This window comes from Felis catus, chromosome B2 (genome assembly GCF_018350175.1).
Source record: "Felis catus isolate Fca126 chromosome B2, F.catus_Fca126_mat1.0, whole genome shotgun sequence".
NCBI classification, from domain to species: Eukaryota; Metazoa; Chordata; class Mammalia; order Carnivora; family Felidae; genus Felis; species Felis catus.
In genome coordinates, this window is record NC_058372.1 from 132,992,169 (window position 1) to 133,012,340 (window position 20,172).

Genomic DNA, 20,172 nt, shown 5'->3' on the forward strand with positions numbered 1-20,172 from the left:
AAGTAAAATAGAATCTCTAATAGGCTAGGGTTGCATTTGTGTATGACAACAATGGCAACGTGTCTGGAGAAATTGTAAGTTCTCCAGATTGTCTTACCCCCGCCCTCTCTGCTCGTTTACATACCGGACCGGCATCTGTAGGCATTTGAGTTGTGACCCCTGCGATCATCCACAGATGATCTCCGGGCTTCTGAGAACATTTCCTCTTTCAAAAACCTTTTCTGTTCACTGCCTGAGAGTTGACATTAATTTATAGAGACGAAAGGCTTCTATTCTACGTTAGGGAGAAGAGCTTATGCACCATGGAGAAAGTAAATTATTCACATTAAGGTGTAAAGCTGTTGATTTGGACCCCATCCTGGGTGGGAGTTTTTGACGCGTCGGGAGAGAGACGGTTGTGCTGAGCCCGTGGGAAGCAGACCAGGGAAGGGGTCCAGAGGGAGAAGTAAGAGGGTAGTCAGGTGATGTCAAAAGCAAACCTGCATCTATTTGGTAATTCTGTTGGACTTCATCTCTTCTGGGACAGACTGAGTCCCCAGGAGTCCCGCCAGCAGGAACGTGCTGTCCTTTTTGAACCAGCACAGTCGTGGCTAGGGAAGAGTGATAACAGCCGTAGTGGGAGCCCAAAGAGAGCTTGGACACCACCTGTCAGGGCCTGACAGGGTGGATCAGGGGAGAGGGAAGGCTGGTGACACATTGCTTACATATACCAAAATGGCTGGCGTGAAACCGTGATTATGTTTATTTCCCTGATGTCAACCTGATAACGTTTTATCAGCCCTGATGCGGTCTCTGAAACATGCAAGGAATTTGCAAGAGCTCACTGGGAAACAAGCCAGTTCTGCTATTTTGTCTTTTGTCATTTTGCTGGAGATGCAAAAGTGTACACACGGGTCATTCATAATGAGCAGTGCTGCGGTAGTAAAACCAGTCGTTGTAATGAATAGCGTTGCCCTGGACCGTGATGTTGAAGCAGGTGAGATATGAGAAAGGAAGCTAATGGGTGCTTGGCCAGGAGGTCATCTGCCAAAGGGAGATGAAGAATTACCTCGATAATTCTGGAGAAACAGAAACCCTCTCAATTTTTTCTCTAATTGTGCCAGTTGTCTATGTCATTTTGAACGTAGGCAGCTCGCCTACTCAAACATGGCAAGTGGACCCATTGCTGGCAGATCTAAGAAGGAAGGAGGCCAGATGACTCCCCAGATTCCAATGTAAATGCCATATGTCACGTTTTCCTTATTTTCAAGAGGAAAAAATTTTATTAGGCTGTCCCTTGGGAAGTTATTATGAATGTTTTGCCTAATCTAGTTATCTCTATTATAAGAGATAAAACAGGATTCTCATAAACATGACTAAATTTATTTAAACACCTGGGTAGGGCCTAAATGTTCAGAATCTAATTTTTTGAAGGGATCATATTCGTATACATATGGAAGAAATAACTTCAATAGTTTAAGAAATGTACGAGCTGAGGGCACATGATTGGGAATCAAATCCTCGCTTAACCAACTATTAGCCCCATCACTCTGAGCAAGTCACTTAACATCTCTGTGCCTCAGTTTCCCCATCTATAAAATGGGATGACAGTTCCAGCATTATAGGGATGTAGTGAAGATTAAATAGGTTTATGTGCCTTCCTGATAATACTTAGTAAACGTCAGCCAACTTACGATTTATACATCTTTCGACACTTGTGTGTTCATATAAAAGTATGATAGTTATTTGGAACAGAAAATTATTCAGAGCACATTTATCTTAATTATGAGTAAGTGGAAATTTTTGTGCAAATGAGAGTTCATCGGGTGTCATTCTCAAAGAACACAAAAATGACTAGTTGATGTAGTTACATAACAACTTGTTATTGTCTCTTTTGTTTATGTTCATTCTGCTTTCATTCATTATAATGTGTTAAGGGACTATATGCTCTTTCTAAAGTAGTTTTTTTCAGGGTGCTTGGGTGGCTCAGTTGGTTAAGTGTCTGATTTAGGTGCAAGTCATGATCTCACACTTTGTGGGTTCAAGCCCTGAGTCAGGCTATACACTGCCAGCTCAGAGCCCAGAGCCTGCTTCAGATTCTGTGTTTCCCTCTCTCTCTCTGCTCCTCTCCAACTTGTTCTCTCTCTCTCTCTCTCTCTCTCTCTCTCTCTCTCTCTCTCTCTCTTAAAAATAAATAAATATTTTTCAAAAATAAAGTAGTTTTTTCATGCTAGATTCAATAAATTCCATGTAGATTATTTTTACATTCTGATATGACAATTTCTATTACACTCTGGGGAGGGAGAGATCTTCAAGTTTCTGGAATTTAAAGTATGAGGATTGGCATCTACATCGGAAAGAGTAGGAAAGAAAGAATCAGAAACTCTACCACAGTAAGGGAAGCTTTGCTATGGTTGTTCATTTATTTAGCATTTCTTTTCTTTTTTTTTTTAATTTTTTTTTTCAGCGTTTATTTATTTTGGGGACAGAGAGAGACAGAGCATGAACGGGGGAGGGGCAGAGAGAGAGGGAGACACAGAATCGGAAACAGGCTCCAGGCTCCGAGCCATCAACCCAGAGCCCGACGCGGGGCTCGAACTCATGGACCGCGAGATCGTGACCTGGCTGAAGTCGGACGCTTAACCAACTGCGCCACCCAGGCTCCCCTAGCATTTATTTTCTAAACATTACTGGGAGGCATTGCTAAGATTTCGTGCTGTGCCTTTTATAGGTAGAATATTAATAACTAGTCTTCATATTTATTTATTCCTGTTTATTTCCTTATCCATTATCAGGATCCCTATCCCTGACCATTTCCTCAGCTCCCTTGGGCAAATCCACTTCTGAGTTGGTAAAGACTCTAACTCTCTTGGCCCCTACATGGTATTTGACTTTTTTTTTTTTGTACTTGATATATTTTATGTCCAAAATATCCCTGTCACTTTCTTCACTGGCCCAGATGGTGTTTCTAGTTCAGAAATCAATAGTCTCCTCTTGTGACATAAGGCCTGAATATTTTCGGGTCTTACATGGCTTTCATAATGGAGACTTTCCATTTAAGCCTCAGATAGTGTAGCATCCAGAGTGAAATCCATCATTTTTGGTCAGAATGACCTCCAGCATCTCTCAGAGATGGCCCTAAATACTTGTTATAGCTATGTTCCTGTGACATATGTTGCATTTAAAAACACGTAAATATCAAAGCAACATTACAAAATCCAGCTAAGGTTTAAACTGTCCCTAAGGTGTGATGTGAATGTACATGCACTGAGAAAGTTTAGGCCTTGATTTCCACTTGGAAAATCCTTTGTTCCACATCCTCCTCTTGGAGAGTCACAGGGCTCATTTGCATATCCTGTGCTCAGAGTAGCACGCAGTAATGAAATAGGTTTAACCTCAGTTAACCTAATATTTCTCTAACTTATTTTTTGAGCATGGGAGGCTTGTTTTTCTCAGAACTCACATTAACCTGTCACCAAACAAATGATCTGCAAACACTTAAGGAAAACTGATCTAAAGAGTTGGCTGTTTGTAGCGGTCACCTATGGTTAATGCTAATAAAGATTTAATTTTCCTCTTAATACAATTCTAATTGTGAGAACGATCCTGTCATCTTGCATTTCTTATCACCATCCCTACCTCATCCCCTGAATTTCTAACCATTCTTCAAAGGGCAGCTTAAATACGATCTTTTTTCTTGAAACTGCTTCTGATCCTCTCTCTGTATGCTCTCATAAGCAATTTACGGCAGCCCTCCTATTATATCCTGATTTTTATCATAATGATGTCTATCCCTGTGTGTTATTAGAAATCAGAACAGTACAAAATTCCTTTTTAGACTCTCCATAAACCTCGTTGAAAACAGGAGCCCAGTAAATATTTTTGGCTAAATTGTGAGGCATCAGTTTTTGTAAGCTTTCTCAAGATTCATTTGCCAGAAATGATTTTTTAAAGCCAGCCTTTATTTTTGCCATCCATAATATCAAAAGATAAGGAGTAGTGGTAATTATGTCCTCCACGAGGTCAGGCCTTCAAGAGGGGTAGCAAATCTTTGCTCATGCAATTATAGTGGAGTCACTGGTCCATGGCTAATTACTTATTAGCCATTTCATTGCTAATTTGATTAATAACATTAATATAAGCCTTTATGTTGATTTTGTAAAATGCATTACAAGATAGGTCAGTATCCTGGCCCTCATTATATGGATGGGGAAGGAAGACATAAAAAGTTGATGTGATTGATTACTTCAAGGTTACTCTTTATGGTTGTGATGGAACAAAATAAAACTGCATCCTGGTCAGTCGCTAACACACTAAACAGGTCTGGCTATAACATTGCGGACTAAGGATGTCTTTGCTAAATATGCACTGTATCCAGTACAGATTCAGAAAGCGTGCAGCCAACAGCATTTCCTAGCAACAGTCATTTCAAGATGGTGGACTGATCCACAAATGGAATGTCATTTACTGTCCTATATGTGTAAAGCTTAAGAAGATATTTATGTAAATATCAATTTGTTTTTGACAAAAGTTCTAAGATCATTTTATGTACTAACAGGCATTATGAATTTTCAAGATAGTGCTATAGTATGGAGTCTTTCCAGATTTCTGCCTATGAAGCTCATTTCATGAAATACAGCTATATACTCTCCACATTGCATGTTATCACTGTGTTCCCGGGAGAAGCCTCTTAACCAACTTCAACTAGTTGTCTCATTCTTGTGGTTCATTCTTTCTGTGGCAGTGACTGCTAGCTATTCACCATTGGCCCCTCCCTCCTCCAATAGTAGCTGCCTAACTACATCTGTGTCATTTATATGGCTGCCTAACGACATCTGTGGCCATAGGACTAGTATCTCCATTGGGATTGTGCATGGAAATGATGTCCATAACTTACAAGCCTGGCCCAGAAAACCTCCTAGAGGTGCCCCTCCATGTTCTTCCCATTTTCTGTGGCTGGAACAGCAGCTACCAGAGATACGTTGGAGGCTACATGTTGCAGCACAGCTAATGCCCACCCTGGATCTCTGAAAAACTGAGGGGAGCAGAGCCCGGGCCATTCTAAGACACTTCCACTGGACTGTTAGGAGGAAAGAAAAACATCCTGTTGTATTGGAGCCATTACATTTTGGATCTATTTGTTATAGCTGTTTGTCTACCCTAACTAATAGTATGTTACTGGTTTCTCTTCCCCAAGTCATATTCTTTTGCCACAAAATTCTATGACTCATCTCATACCTGGTTTCCTGGATTGATCTTCCTTTCTCATGATCACCTTGCAAATCGCCTCAACTAAAGAGCTCAGGGCTCTGAGTGGCTTTTTTTTTTTTTTTTTTTTTTTTTTTTTTGCTTCTGATTACCATATTTTTCTCCCATCAGATACTCTGAGTTTAAAAGAAATTCTTTTCTTTTGGCCCATCTTTTGGCCATTTATATATATTTTCCCTCCATTAGCACCTAACTCAAAACCAACACAATGACTTTAATATAGAGTTTGTTACATTTGGGTTTTTTTTTTATTTTTTTTAGTGTTTATTTATTATTGGGAGAGAGACACAGAGCGTGAGCAGGGGAGGGGCAGAGAGGGGAAGACACAGAATCTGAAGTAGGCTCCAGGCTGAGCTGTCAGCACAGAGCCTGATGCAGGGCTTGAACTCACAAACTGTGAGATCATGACCTGAGCCAAAGTCATTGCCTAACCACCTGAACCACCAGGCGCCCAAGTTTGTTACATTTTGAATGAAACATATGTTCATCTTAGAAGGTTTAAAAAATATAGATAAATAAAAATGAGAAAACAAAATTGCCCCTACAGTCATCACCCAGCGATAATCATTGTTCGTGTTTTAGTATATAGCTTACTGGTTATATATAAAATGCTGACATTTAAAATGAGAGCTGATGCCTTTTTAAAACCACAGGTCTTATAATTTTCTTATGAATGAAATATACCAGAGAATGCCAGGAAGTTAACTGATTTTAAAGAAGGGTAAATATCAACTTTTAGATGAATTCCAAAACTGTATGGGCCCACAAGATAATTTCCTTATAAGTTTTCACTAGGGCTGGCCACACAGTGAGCCCCCCATCCTCTCATTAGGCTAAAAAAAAATGCAGAGTTACTTCAGTTCTCTTGCAAAGCCCCATTTCTGTGAAACTCAAAAGAAGATGAACAATTTGAGGGCAATGTATGGCCTTTTCTCATTTTACATTCTAGAGCGTGGCACCCACTGAGATCTCAGGAAATATGTTTTGGGTGTGTGAAAACAAATGTAAATTAGTTTGGCCCTAGACAGTTTATAAATTTTGGCATCAAGAATTTCTTGAGCAAATACGAATACAGCATCCTATACTAGAATGCCTGAGATTTGAGAATGCTTTTAATGAAGAAAGGAAAAATAATTTCTAGAAAATTTCCACGATGATTCTACTTGCTTCTCTGCTGATTTCTTCTTCTTCTTCTTCTTCTTCTTCTTCGATGTTTATTTTATTTATTTTGAGAACGTAAGAGTGAACGTGAGCAGGGGAGGGGCAGGGAGAAAGGGAGAGGGAGAGAATCCCAGGCAAACTCCTCACTGTCGGCGCAGAGCCTGATGTGGGGCTCGATCCCATGAACCATGAGATCAAGACCTGAGCCGAAATCAAGAGTCAGACCCTTAACTGACTGAGCCACCCAGGCGCCCCTGCTGACACTTTTTGAAACCTTTCATTATCTTTAACTTCTTTTCTGCCTTTCGGCAACATCAGCAGAGCCTAGAGCCCATCCACGGAAAGAAACATGTAAAATGGATTTTTACTGGCTCTCGTGAAGATATCTCTACTTCCTTACCTGCCTCTGGACATTATATTCTTCATCGGTGAAATGAGAGGGTTTGGCTCTGTAGCCTTTGTTGTGCCTTCCTTCCTTCCGGCTTTGACACTCCAGGATTCTACAGATTCTTGCTCTAGCCAACAGGACGTTTTTTAAAGATTCTCGGGGAAGAAAGGGGCCGGGGCAGAACAACGAATCCATCTGGTGACTGTCACGGACAAGTGCCTGGAGCAATCAGTCGTTCTTGAAGAACGTTCTGTCCTGTCAGTGATACACGGGACCGTTACAAAGACCGATACTAGAAAAGGCCTTTACAGAATACTTTGTAGGTCAGTTTTGGTAGGCTTTTGGGAAGCAGTGCTCTCAATCAGGTGCAAGATGATCTTACCTCCTTACATAAAATCTTTGAACTGCCTTAGGAATAGATCAAACCACATGCAGTGCAAACTTCCAGAAAAATCTTGCTGTAGGTAGCGTTTCAAGCCTTTGTCCTATCATCAGTGCAACAGATTTCTTTTGACTTCCCTTAGGAGACACAGCCTTAACTTCGGCTGAAATAATTGTAAAACGCTGATACTTTAGGCTGTCAGCTGAAATTTGAGTATCTAGGTGACTTTATCCAATAGTTTTTTTCAAAATTATCTGCTTGTAATAGCCAGCACGGTGGCTGCTTCTCTCTGCCTTCACAGAAACTTCTGATGCGTGAGGTTTTGCCTGTGTCTGATGAATCTTCCTTTTACCTCGAAACTGGCGACTGACTTCCCAGAAATGCAGAGGATAGAACGAATAGAGCCTTCTGCTCTGCCTTCCTCCAGACTCCTGCCCAGACCATGCTGCACATTCAGCAGCGGCCTGATGCTTCAGGTGTCCAGAAATCACTTCCAGTTGGAAAGTCTGGGTCAGTCTCCACTCTTGCGGCTGAACTGGTTTACGTTTCAGATCCAGGGCCCAACCAGTCTTAATCTACTCTTAAGCAATTGAATTTTTTTTTCTTTTTGTTTACTTATTTTTGAGAGAGAGAGAGAGAGTGTGAATACGGGAGGGGCAGAGAGAGAGGAGACACAGAATCCAAAGCAGGCTCCAGGCTCCGAGCTGTCAGCACAGAGCCCGTCGCGGGGTTCCAACTCATGAACCGTGAGATCGTGACCTGAGCTGAAGTCGGACACTCCACCGACTGAGCCCCATGAGCAATTAAAATTCTGAAACAGCTTGAAATCAACCTGCTTAACATCTCCGGGCCTGTGGCTTTTCCTCAAGCTGAGCCTTTTAAAGTTTCCCATTGAAAAATATCCTTAAACGTTGCTGGAATTTGTAGGGAGTGGGTGGAAAATGGGAGAGGAGGCTTGACCACTATGAGGCTTGAAAAGACCTGCTTGGATCTCTCCAAGAGGTTTTCCATCCTTCCTTAGGGGGCGCAGAAGCTCACGGGTCTGCTGAGGATACAGAGCAAACGGACTGTGAGAAAGAGATTTGCAGTCCCTCGTGTATATGGCCAGGTAGAAAATTACAGATGAAAAAAGTGGATCCAATGAAAGAGAACTGGCTGAAAGTGAGGCTCCGCATCTGTGCACCGCCCACCCACGGCACCTTCCCTCAGTTCTTGGCTCAGTCTGCACCCAAGCCTTTGCAGACTGCTGCTGTGTCGGGACGTGGGTAAGCATACCCACGGCACCCTGAGCACCAGATCACCTCCGGTTCTGTGGCCACTTCTCCACTGTTCTCTTACCTTAACCTTTTCTCCACTTCTCTGTTTTCTTCCTCCTCAGTCTGGATGTCATCATCCCCTCCTCCTATTTTGCAACAAAAGCGAAAACATAATCCTGGTTTAGTTCTTTGGCCGACTGGTCAGTCAATGAAGATCTGCGGGTATTGTCTTCCGTTCTTAATTTGGTCACTGCTATTTCTCCTCCCACAGACCTTCAATTCACCCTCTCATGTAGAGAGATATAGAGGTCAAACCCTGGGACCTAGCAAATAGATCTGCAGTCCAATTTGATGATAGCCTGTACGTTGCTAAAAACTCACAGGCCCAGTCTGCAGAGAGTGGGAGCGAGTATGACCTTGAGAATGAGACCTGGACGCCATTGACCAGCATCACCACTCATCACTGTGGCTTCATGGGCAGGTTCCTTTCCAGTTTCCTTCTCAGCAAAATGGACATAATAATATCCATCTCATAATGCTGTTGGGAGGAATAAAGTCTCATAGTAAGTGCTCAATAAATATTATCCCCTCCCTTCTTTGCTTTATCCAGGTTAGGCAATGGCTCTCGAGTATAAAGGGATGCCCTGCACCTGGGTTACAGGGTAGGAAAGAAAAGCGCTCCTTGAAATTCTTTCTGTGTTCACACGGGCACCGTGCTGGGCTTTAATTCATCTTTAGGGGTAGGTAATATGGGGAGAATGGATCCTACAAATGGCAAGTGGCCACTGATGGATCGGAGGCAGATTGAGGGCACTGGCTAGAACCCAGCAGGGATGGGATATGGTGGGAGGAACCTTTCCCACTGCCGGTGATACCTTGGGTTATACTATCAGAGAGTTAGTCCTTTGACTGAAGGCCTTTGTTACCATAAAAAAATTCAGATATTCCCACGAGAGCGGCACGTGAAACCTTATCACCCATTTGCACGGTTCCTTTTTTAGTTGTGCTATTATTCTCTGTAATGATATTTTTTACCTGTAGGAAGTGTCACATGCTCAGATGCATTCATTTTATAGAGCTTTAAAGCTGATAACCTGAACCAGAATGCACATTTTTGGTGTTTTATTTTTCTTTTTTTGCTGTAATTTCAAAGGTGTAACTGAGCTTAGCTGAAAATTACTGGTTTTACCTCCTCGTGGCAGGTAGCGTTTGATCATTGACAACTCTGTTTTCTTCATTGTTTCCTAACTAAAATCTCCACAGCCTCTATAAATATGTAAATTACCCAAATCGCTAGTTTTCCATTATTTCTGCCCCTAAGCTGCTTAAAATGTTTCTATATTCCTACATTTCCAGTGCAAAACAGAGCAGCAGGTGACAGCTGGGTTTGACTCGATTATCGTACCCCTACGTAACAGCTACTTGTTTCAAAGTTTCTGGTTATCAATTTTTCCTAGGATGGGCTCCGTATCCTGGGCTACTACTATGAAAGGCCAGGCTCCAGCAGTTGTGGGACAGGATTGCAAGAATGAGTGTGTGTTTGTGCAGAGACTGTGGAAATCTCATGCTACACGCATTGCTGCTTGTGAACTGTGATTTTATGACGGTGGAAGCAAATGGGATTCTTTTTATTGCTTTTTCTTCAATTGGTAGGACTCAAATAATGAAGCTGATATGGCGTCCATGTATGACTGTGTTATCCTCTCCTGATTCATTGCCCGTTAAGTTAATCTGTCATGAGCTGGATCATTGGGTCTCTGTGTGGGCTTTCGCCACGTTGTGGCAGGGAAGGAGAAAAACTATATGTCGCATACATACTCGCACAGATTTATACAGCTACACATCCGCGTGTACGTCTTGAGAGAAATCAACAGAGACAGACTCTGAAAAAAAAGGGGAAAATCATAGGAAATGGGTCATTGACAGGAAGGCCCATGAAGGGGGTCCTGGGACTTGTTTACCTAATTCGAAGCCCCATACTGTGCGTGAGAAATATATTTGTTATGACTGCATAATACGTCTACCACAGCCCCGAGAGTGAAAGCGTACAATTCCAATACCAAAGGCAGACTAGGCCTGCGGTCGTCATCCATCTAAATGGGTCTTGATGTGGATGGGGCAGGAACCAATAATTCGTGGATGTGTTTATTTGAACCCTGGAGATGGCTTTTGTATGCCAGAGTCCTAGAAGAATCTGAACTAGAGCCAAGGATTATTGATCTCACTGATAACAAAAGCCCCTGACATTTGTATGGTCCTTCATGCCTTTGAAAATGTTTCCGTGGTCTCTGTGGAAATGTGTGGGATAGAAAATTTGGTAATGTCCTCACGTGACATGTGGGGAGACAGATTCCAAGAAACGAAATAATATATAATTACTTAGTGGGACATGAGCGAGAACAGACATCAGCAAAATGTGGCTGTTTACCTTTTTCTGTTTTTCCATCTGTGCTTATAAATAAAGTTTTATTGGAAACCTTGGGGTGGAATAGTCACACCCATTTAGATCTCATCTATGGCTGCTTTCACACGACAATGGCTAAGTTGAGTCGTTGTGACAGACACCTTATGGTCCTAAAACGGCCTGACACATTTACCATCTGGCTCCTTACGTAAAAAGCTTGCCAATGCGGAGCTGGGGCGGGGGTCCCTCAGGAATGCCCTTTTAGAGTAAGGTGATGAAGCAGTTCGTGTTACATCAGAGGAACTTCATGCAAGTGTCCCTGTGGCCCCAGCGTGCAATGTTGATGACATTGATTATCCCCATCTAAATGTATTTAGCTCATAAATGTTCTATTGTGTGGTGACAGTTTGGTGGAAAAGCAAAGAAGAGTATTTTGGAGATTTTTTTTTTTTTTTTTTTTGGATTGATAGAACTTCAGGAAAATATCATCCAAGCCTTTAAGGACTATTTCCCCGTCTGGTAAAGAACAGTTTGATCAATGTTGTTCTAAGTGCTCAGTTAGCACACTTAGCCTGTTTAAGTAACACATAAACGCCTCGAGTAACAGGAACCACTTGCTCACCAAAACGAATGGTACCCACGTGGCACTCTGTCCCCAGGCGGTGTTTGGTGCTCCTGTGGCCACCTTGCCCCGGAGAGCCAGCGGATAGCATGTCTGACAGGCGGCCGTCCTGAGAGGAGATGCCTCCCGAGGTCATACTCCGCCTGCTCTCCAAAATAGCTGCTCATCTTTGGTGCAAGGAGGAGGATGGGGGAGAAGTGGGAAGGGGAGAACGCGGGGGGGGGGGGGAGAGAGAGAGAGAGAGAGAGAGAGAGAGAGAGAGAGAGAGAGAGAGGAACTAGGAACGTAGCTCTGCCCGAGCCATGGCCACTCATGGCCGCTCAGGTCAAGTGCGCCCGTGCCCTCTGGACACCCCAGCCATTTCCCCTGCGACACTGGCTGCTCCCCGGTAGAAAATATTACCGAACCTGGGGGTTTTTCGTGTGTGTGCGTGCCTCTTGACAGACAGTACTAGGTGGTGATTGCTAGTCACATTTTCAAAAACAGGATAAATTTCTTTGTGATGTTTTCTCTGACATTGAACGTTCTGTCAAATACCTACATGAGCTTCCTCAAGTCAGGGGAACATTATCCATCCTTGACTTAAGCCTGTTACCTCCGGGCAAAATTATTCTTTAAAGGCCTGCATGTAACTGAACAGAAATGCTTACAAAGGGAGAGAATCATGAAATGGTTTCCTGTGACCTGTTTTCCTCGAAATACCTGTAGAGAATGAGCAGGAAGCTCCCTGTGGACTTGACTTATCTGGTTGACTATAAAGAGTCAGCAACAACACGGGTTTTTTTTTGTTTGTTTTTGTTTCGGTTTGGTTTTGGTTTTGTTTTTAGCAGAAATGTTTATTGCTTGGAGAACTTTCCCGGCCTGATCCCTTATCTCACTGCTATCCATGGCCTCCAAAAGTCGGAATTCATTGGTCGGCTTCTCAGAACTTCAGACTTTGACCAGAGAAAATTAACCCATCAGTTCACAACTCAGTGTGGAGAGGGCTTTTTGAGGATTCAATCCGCGTCCCTGTTTCGCGTATAAGAACACAGCCGTTTAGGACTTCGTTACTGGCATATCACTGCTTAGTGCAAAGCCAACACGGGGACCCAAATTTTGGACCCATTGTGACCAATGGGGCAAATACCTAAGCAGCCTCTGGCCAGACCCTTCCGTCTAATCCAATAGCAGCTTTCTTGGAAACACCTTTTTCTTTGGCCAAGATCACCCTTTTTCCTAGGGTATCTAGGTAGAGCTATCTTTAAGGTGATTCCATGACTTTCTTGTGCCAGTTATCTATTGCTTAAATACCTTAATGGCCTATCACGAGATCATGTGTTGTTGTTTATGCATCTGTGGGTCAGGTGAGTCGCTGATCTGGGTCAGGCTCAGCTGTTCTCAGGGGGCTAGCCACACGTCAGCTGTTAGCTATGGGGTTGGTCGGCACCTGGTAACTACCTAAATATCCGAGCACAGAGAGTGACTGAATAAATTATGACACATCCACACACAGGATTACTATGCAGCTGGAAAAAAAATGAGAAAGACTCTAGGAACTGATATATACAGTGATCTCAAGGAAAGAGATTGACTGATTTTTGAGAGAGAGAGAGAGAGAGAGAGAGAGAGAGAGAGAGAGAGAAGGGCAGAGAGAGAGGAAGACAGATAATCTCAAGCAGGCCACGCACTGTCAGCACAGAGCCCGACCTGGGGCTCAAACTCAAGAACTGTGAAATCATGACCTGAGCTGAAATCAAAAGTTGGACGTTTAACCGCCCGAGCCACCCAGGCGCCCCTCCAGTAAAGATTTTTAAGTGAAAAACAGTTCCGTATGAAAAAGCATATGCTATGTTTTATATTAAAAAATAAGGGAAATTATAATAAAAAAAACAAACCCACAGGGGGGCCTGGGTGGCTCAGTCGGTTTGGCGTCCGACTTCGGCTCAGGTCTTCCCAGCTCATGGGTTCGAGCCCCGCGTCAGGCTCTGTGCCGACAGCTCAGAGCCTGGAGCCTGCTTCAGATTCTGTGTCTCTCTCTCTCTGCTACTCCCTTGCTCACACTCTGTGTGTGTGTCTCTCTCAAATATAAATAAAAACATTTAAAAATAAATTGAAAAAACATCCACGTATCTTCTTATCTTTACAAAATGAAACTGAGGAAGGATGGATCAGAAAAAAAAGAAGTTGGTTAGCCTCAAAGGGTGGGAGAGAACTGCGCAGGACAGATGATGTAGCAAAGTATAACCTCCTCTGAGTATATACCTTGTTGTATCGTCTTAACCTTTGGAAGCATGCTACGGTTCTATGCATTCAGATAATAAAATTAAATCCTTAAGGATGACAAGGATTAAAAAAAACTGAAAATGAAAGCAGTTGAAACAAATAAACCCAATTATATTTCAGATGAATTTTTCAACCACGCTGAAAAGGGAAAAAAAGGAAGACTGGATCTAAGCAACAACTTATGAACACAGTATTTGACTGTGTATCCCCAGCACTGAGCAGATGGCTGTAGGGACAGGGTTTATAAGCAGATCCTTAACTCTTTAATAGGTTTGGTGTTCATGTTTTTGTAGTGGTGTGGGTGAAGCAATTTTGAATCCATTTTAAATATATTATGAGATGGCTCAAATGAGTAAATGAGACGGAAGGGTCATGCAAATATGACATGGGGAAGAAAACAACCTTTGTAATAATGGTTGTAGTAATGGAGGGAAATTAGATATGTTTACATGAGCTCACAATTTCTTTGACAATATTTTACATTTATATGTGGATATTGATATTATATATATAATTATGTACATATATACGTGTATGTGTGTATATGTGCACCTATACATGCACGGGTGCATTTATGATGTATTTATGTACATACGTAGGAGTGTGTTGTGTGTATACACGCATGCACATGTCTCCAGCTCAGGCACCACTGGGAGACACCTCATAAGCAGTGAGCACAGATAGTGCCCAGATCTTGATTTTCCATACCATTCCCCACTTGAAGGAACAAGGGTCCCTTGGGGGAATGAGTGATTACAGGGTAGGGCAGGAAAGAATGAGACTGGAATATCTTGTCACGCTAGAAATTAACCAGGTACGCTAGAAATTAACCAGGTATAGAAGGGAAGGGGAGGGGAGGGGAGGGGAGGAGAGGGGAGGGAAGATAGCCACAAGGACATAGAGGCCAGCAATTAAGGGAATTCTGGTGGGTAGATCTGGGGCAATTTGAGTACCGTAATAATTCAGTACGGTGCTTAGTTATACATCATTTAAAAAAGGAATTCATTCTTGCAGACCAATAGTAAATCGATAAAGCAACAGCAGAAAAGGGCGCTTGCATCTAGTGAATGCTGAGCGGAAGGAGTGCTGAATTGGAAAGTCAGCCTTTTTGTAGCCTTTTAGTCATAGTAAACATCAGAGGAGACAAAATCATCAAGAATTGCTAAGTTTAGGGGAAAATTGTGAGGAGGAACATGGCCTTATAAGTTTGTCTCACTATTTTTTAATGGCAAGGAGGGAACCAGTAAGTAAATAGTGGAGTAATCAGGCCACACTTTGACCACGTGATGAAAATTAATGCTGACAGTGAGATGTGTTCATTCAGATGTGATGCCATAACATCACCTGTGTAGTATTTCCAGATGGGGATGCTAATCGTGAGGGCATGTCAGACAAACGGCATGATGGGGTGGGTTTTTATGTTAAAAAATGAAAGTGAGGGGTCTATATTTTTCAAATATTTCCATCTCATAAAGGGCAAAGAAATGCTGAGGAACTGTTCCAGATCAAGAGACGTGACAACTAAATCTAATGCCTGACCATAGACTAGATCCTGAATGGAGGGAAAGAAATGCCATAAAGGACGTTATTGGGTCAACAGATAAAATTGGAATGTAGAACAAGAGTATGGCAGCAATGTTAAATATATTGAAGTTGAAGACTCTTCTGTAGTTATGTAAGAAAATATCCCTATATTCATGACATACGTGCCTGTGTGTTTAGGGGAAAGAGCCATGGTTTAAGGCATACCCTCAAATGTTTCAAAAAAATGTAATGATACTTAATGTCTATATTTATAGAAAGACACGGTCGACAAAAGATAAAGCAAATGGAGTAAATTCTAGGTGAATCTTATTTTTGCAGCTTTCCTATAAATTTGAAATTGTTTCCAGTTTTAAAGTTTAAAAGTCATGGTGCCTGGGTGACTCAGTCGGTTCAGCGTCCAACGCTCGATTTTGGCCCAGGTCATGATCTCAAGGTCGTGGAATCAAGTCCCACATCGGGCTCTGTGTTGAGTGTGGAGTCTGCTTGAGATTCTCTGTCTCTCCCCCTGCCTCCCTCCCCTGCCCACTCTCTGTCTCGCTAAAATGAAATAAAAGTGAAAAGTAAAATCAAAATTAAAAAAAGTTTAAAAGTCATTATTAAAAAAAAAAATAAAGACAACTTAGTTTGATTACTGGTCCACCACCAACTGGTTGTGTAACCTAGGACTCATTACCTGTCTGATCTTCAGTTCTCTCACTTAGACGAAAATACTACCTTTTTGTGTTTTCTTGAGGATAAGGCAGTGTACGTGAGTTATTCAGTATTCTCCACATGACTGGAAAGCTCCTGGCCCTGTACAGCAGTCATTCCACAATTGGCAGCTTTTGTGTTCACATTTAATCATACTCTGGTTGTCTTTTATCATACTTAGCTGCTTTCCTGGTGAATATCCTCGATTTGAAAGAAATTTGAAAGCTTTACGAGGCAATAACGTGTTTTATAGCTTCAGAGAGTTGGCACATAGTGGGCCAAGAATTGAGCTGAAATAGTTCCATGCAGACCAGAGGTGGGGAATGACTCAGTTTAGTGCCATGACTGTCTCTTGGGAGAATAACATGTGCTGCTCACGTATCACTACATTGTCCCATTGGTGGACGGGAAGGAGCCTACTAGGAACTGATTAGTATCGACCGAGCTGTCGCTTTCCCACCCAAAATCCAGAGGCTTCACGTGGGAGGGAAGGCTAAGAGCCATGTTCATCACGTGGATCTTTTTGTCACAGTGAGGTCCACTTGTTCTTCGGGACGTGAGTTCTAACTTTGGAGCCATGATGTTACTTAAAATTTGAAGTGAGTAACCAGCATCAGCATTTGAATTCTCTGGGACTTAGCAGAAACAAACACCGGAAGACAGTAAGCATCAACATGCCCCACTGATTTATGGTAGGGAAGGAGGGCGGGATTTAGAAGCCTGGCACACGGCGAATATTTATTGGCTCTAGCATTCAGAATATTCATGCGTTCCTGCTCTTTTATACTAAATATCTGCTTTTAGCTCTTTGGGGGAGAAAACAACAACAGTTTTCTTTGGAAACGCCTGACTATAACGACTGATTGTCTGAATACGTGCGGAGTACCGATTCCCATTTTGAAATTGAGTTTTAGGTGTTGACCTTTATCATGGTGCTGCCTCATACGTTCTGGTGTCCCCTCTTCCCCATCTTCATAAGTACCCTCCAAGGAATATAAAATCATAAAAATGCAACCAAAAAAAAAAATTAAGGAATCTAAATTTAAAGAAAATTTAAGGAATTATTTCATCAGTCCTCCCCCGAAGCCTGGAGAGGTCACGTGCCTTCATGGTTGGCGAACGTCATAGACACACTAAGAATCCAGGAACCTGCCTCTTGTCCAGTGCTATTTCTAATCATATGATTTTTATGAAATCCCTTTTTATACTAATTCTTTAGTTGCTTGCAATTTTATTTAATTTTTAACATCTACTTGACTAAACTTAAAAATTACTTTAGGCGAATTATGTAATACCATATAACTGAAAAGACAGTCAAGCTCCACTGTTTTCTCCATATTTCCATTATAATGACTGGGAGCCAATAGCTCAAAGAGCTAATGCTGGTAATAACATGGAAGATGAGCAAAGGGCACTTGAATCGGAAGTGTGTCTCGTTTTACAACATCCGGGAGGAGAATATTCCGGTGTGCAATGGCATTCAGTCTGAGTCTCTGAAGAGAATTCTTAGGAACATACAAAAGTGCCGTAGGTGGTTAGGAACGTGTTAGACAATGACATGAGAGAGAACAAAATTGTTCAGAACTAGAATACATCTTAGATTTCCCAAAACTGTAATCTCTACTGTGTTATTATCTGTTACCATTTTTTTTCAAAGACGGGGGGAAATAATGCATTCTTAAACATCTCTAACCTGAGTTGCTTCAACTCAGGCCTTTAGACGTGCCCACATTTCTTCAATTCATTCACATACTAATCACTAACCACATATTTATTGAGTGGATGTTCTGAGCTAGGCATTGGTCCAAAATAAGATGCTGTCGGACCGCCATTGCTCTCGTGGAACTTTGAGACGGGAAGCAAAACCGGGCTAGCAAGAAATTGCAGTCAAGTGAGAAAGTCTCCTCTCCTGGGTCTTTATAAATCTGGTTCAACTACTATACTGGGATCACTTTATTTTAAATAAAAGGGAAGGATAATAAAGCACAAACACACACACCAAAGAAGCCAACAACATCAAAACCAGAACAACAGGAAGTATGTAAGTCTCCCTAAAGGAAAGTGCCAGAAATGAGTCGGTGTTGGAACGTAGCCATTTTGTAGGAATCCATGACAGGTTGGTATCACCACAGCACCCTCACAGTGAACTCAGCTGTTTTTCCTTCTTAAAAGGCTTAAATATTCTCAAGCCTAAACTGGTATTAAAATCATGGAGTTGAGGTTTAAACTTGGAAGATACCGTAGAGACCTAGTCTGGCTCACCACTTCCCATGGAGTGGCCTTGTCTCATTTGATTCCAGACCTCGGTGCACTGAGAGATTGGATTGGATAGGAGTGATGCTGGATCAAAGGGCAACTATTTCTGAGGCCAGAGGCCTACATCTCCCAGGCCTTTTGCCCATAGTGTTGTCGCGTTTTGACCCAGAGTGAACTGAGATCTCAGATTTACTCTTCTTGGAACATGTAATGATACTTCCTTTAACTCTTAAAAAGGGGAAAGCATTTTGAAACGTATTAAATTACAGAAAAATAATACAATGTGAAGTCACGCAGCACAGGATTGAAATATTTTATATAAATGGTCAGATATGATCCTGAAATGATGATGGGTCTCACAACGGAAAACATATTTAAAAACTCAGTTGCGTTTGCTCTTAAAAGAATCCTAACAGGGGCGCCTGGGTGGCGCAGTCGGTTAAGCGTCCGACTTCAGCCAGGTCACGATCTCGCGGTCCGTGAGTTCGAGCCCCGCGTCGGGCTCTGGGCTGATGGCTCGGAGCCTGGAGCCTGTTTCCGATTCTGTGTCTCCCTCTCTCTCTGCCCCTCCCCCGTTCATGCTGTGTCTCTCTCTGTCCCAAAAATAAATAAACATTGAAAAAAAAAATTAAAAAAAAAAAAAAAAAGAATCCTAACAGTTCAATTCTCTTTTTCTTTTAAATCTAGAATCACCTCCTCCTAGATCCCTTCCCCATACACCCATCATTCTCCTGACCGGACTGAGTTCCTGTCCCTGAGTCCCTGGTCCTTTCTGCACATCCCTGCTCTCAGGATAACGTCAGCCCTCCTTCCTTCCTCAGAAGACTGAACCCTCTTCAAACCCACACTGCAATTTCCAGTGTATGTCAGAAGGGCTAACAACGCCTGGCACCTCTGGAACCCACTGGAACTTTTCAGGAAACTAAAATAATTTAAAGCAGTCGCAAGCATTTTCATGCATTTTGACCCATGATTGCTACATCTTGTGGGGAAAAAAGACATCTTAGAGCATACATGGATTGTTAGGGAAAATTTCTCCTGTTGTTTTAAAATTTTTTTAATGTTTGTTTGTTTTTGAGACAGAGAGAGAGAGAGAGAGAGAGAGCATGAATGGGCAGAGGGGCAGAGAGGGAGACACAGAATCTGAAGCAGGCTCCAGGCTCTGAGCTGTCAGCACAGAGCTCAACCCGGGGCTCGGACTCACAAACCAGGAGATCATGTCCTGAGCCGAAGTCAGACACTTAAATGACTGAGCCACCCAGGTGCCCCTCTCCTGTTGTTTTAAACCTTAAGGTGAATCTGCCTCTCTCCTTCCAAAAAAAAAAAAAAAAATGGGAAAAAATATATCCTTACCTGTATCTCTAGGTTAGAATTCTTATTTAAATACTATGGGCATGAGGTAGGGATAGAATGAAGAAGGATATTTTTTGGATCGTCCAATGGGATTCCCCAATCAGTTCTGCTATGATTAACAAAGAATTTAAAAGCTAAAAATCCAGACGTTCAGTGATGTGTTCAATAACTCGTGCTGGGATCTATTTTTTTTTCAGTAATGCTTATCTTTCCAAGGGGCATAGTTAATTTCTTCAGTACTCTGTAAATTATTACAGAAATTACAAATCTACTAGCAAATCAATACAACTAATTGTAAATTAATAGATTTCTAAGTGTGAAGGAGCGTGTAATAATGTAGATGAGTTCTTTAAAGAACATGCCAGTTCCAGCATCAAGGGCTCGGGCCTCCAGCTGTTCCATGTGACATCTTCAAGTGTAAACACATTTCTTTCCCCCAACTCTCCCCCTTCACCCCCTTATTTCCCACTGATTTAGTCTGCCACTGCAGCAAATAACATTTCCATTAGCCACCTACTGTTAAATCGCAGAGTAACTGTGATAAAAAAAAAAAAATTCCAACATGCAAACAAACCAGTGAAGAAGCAACCGGAGGTTACCGTC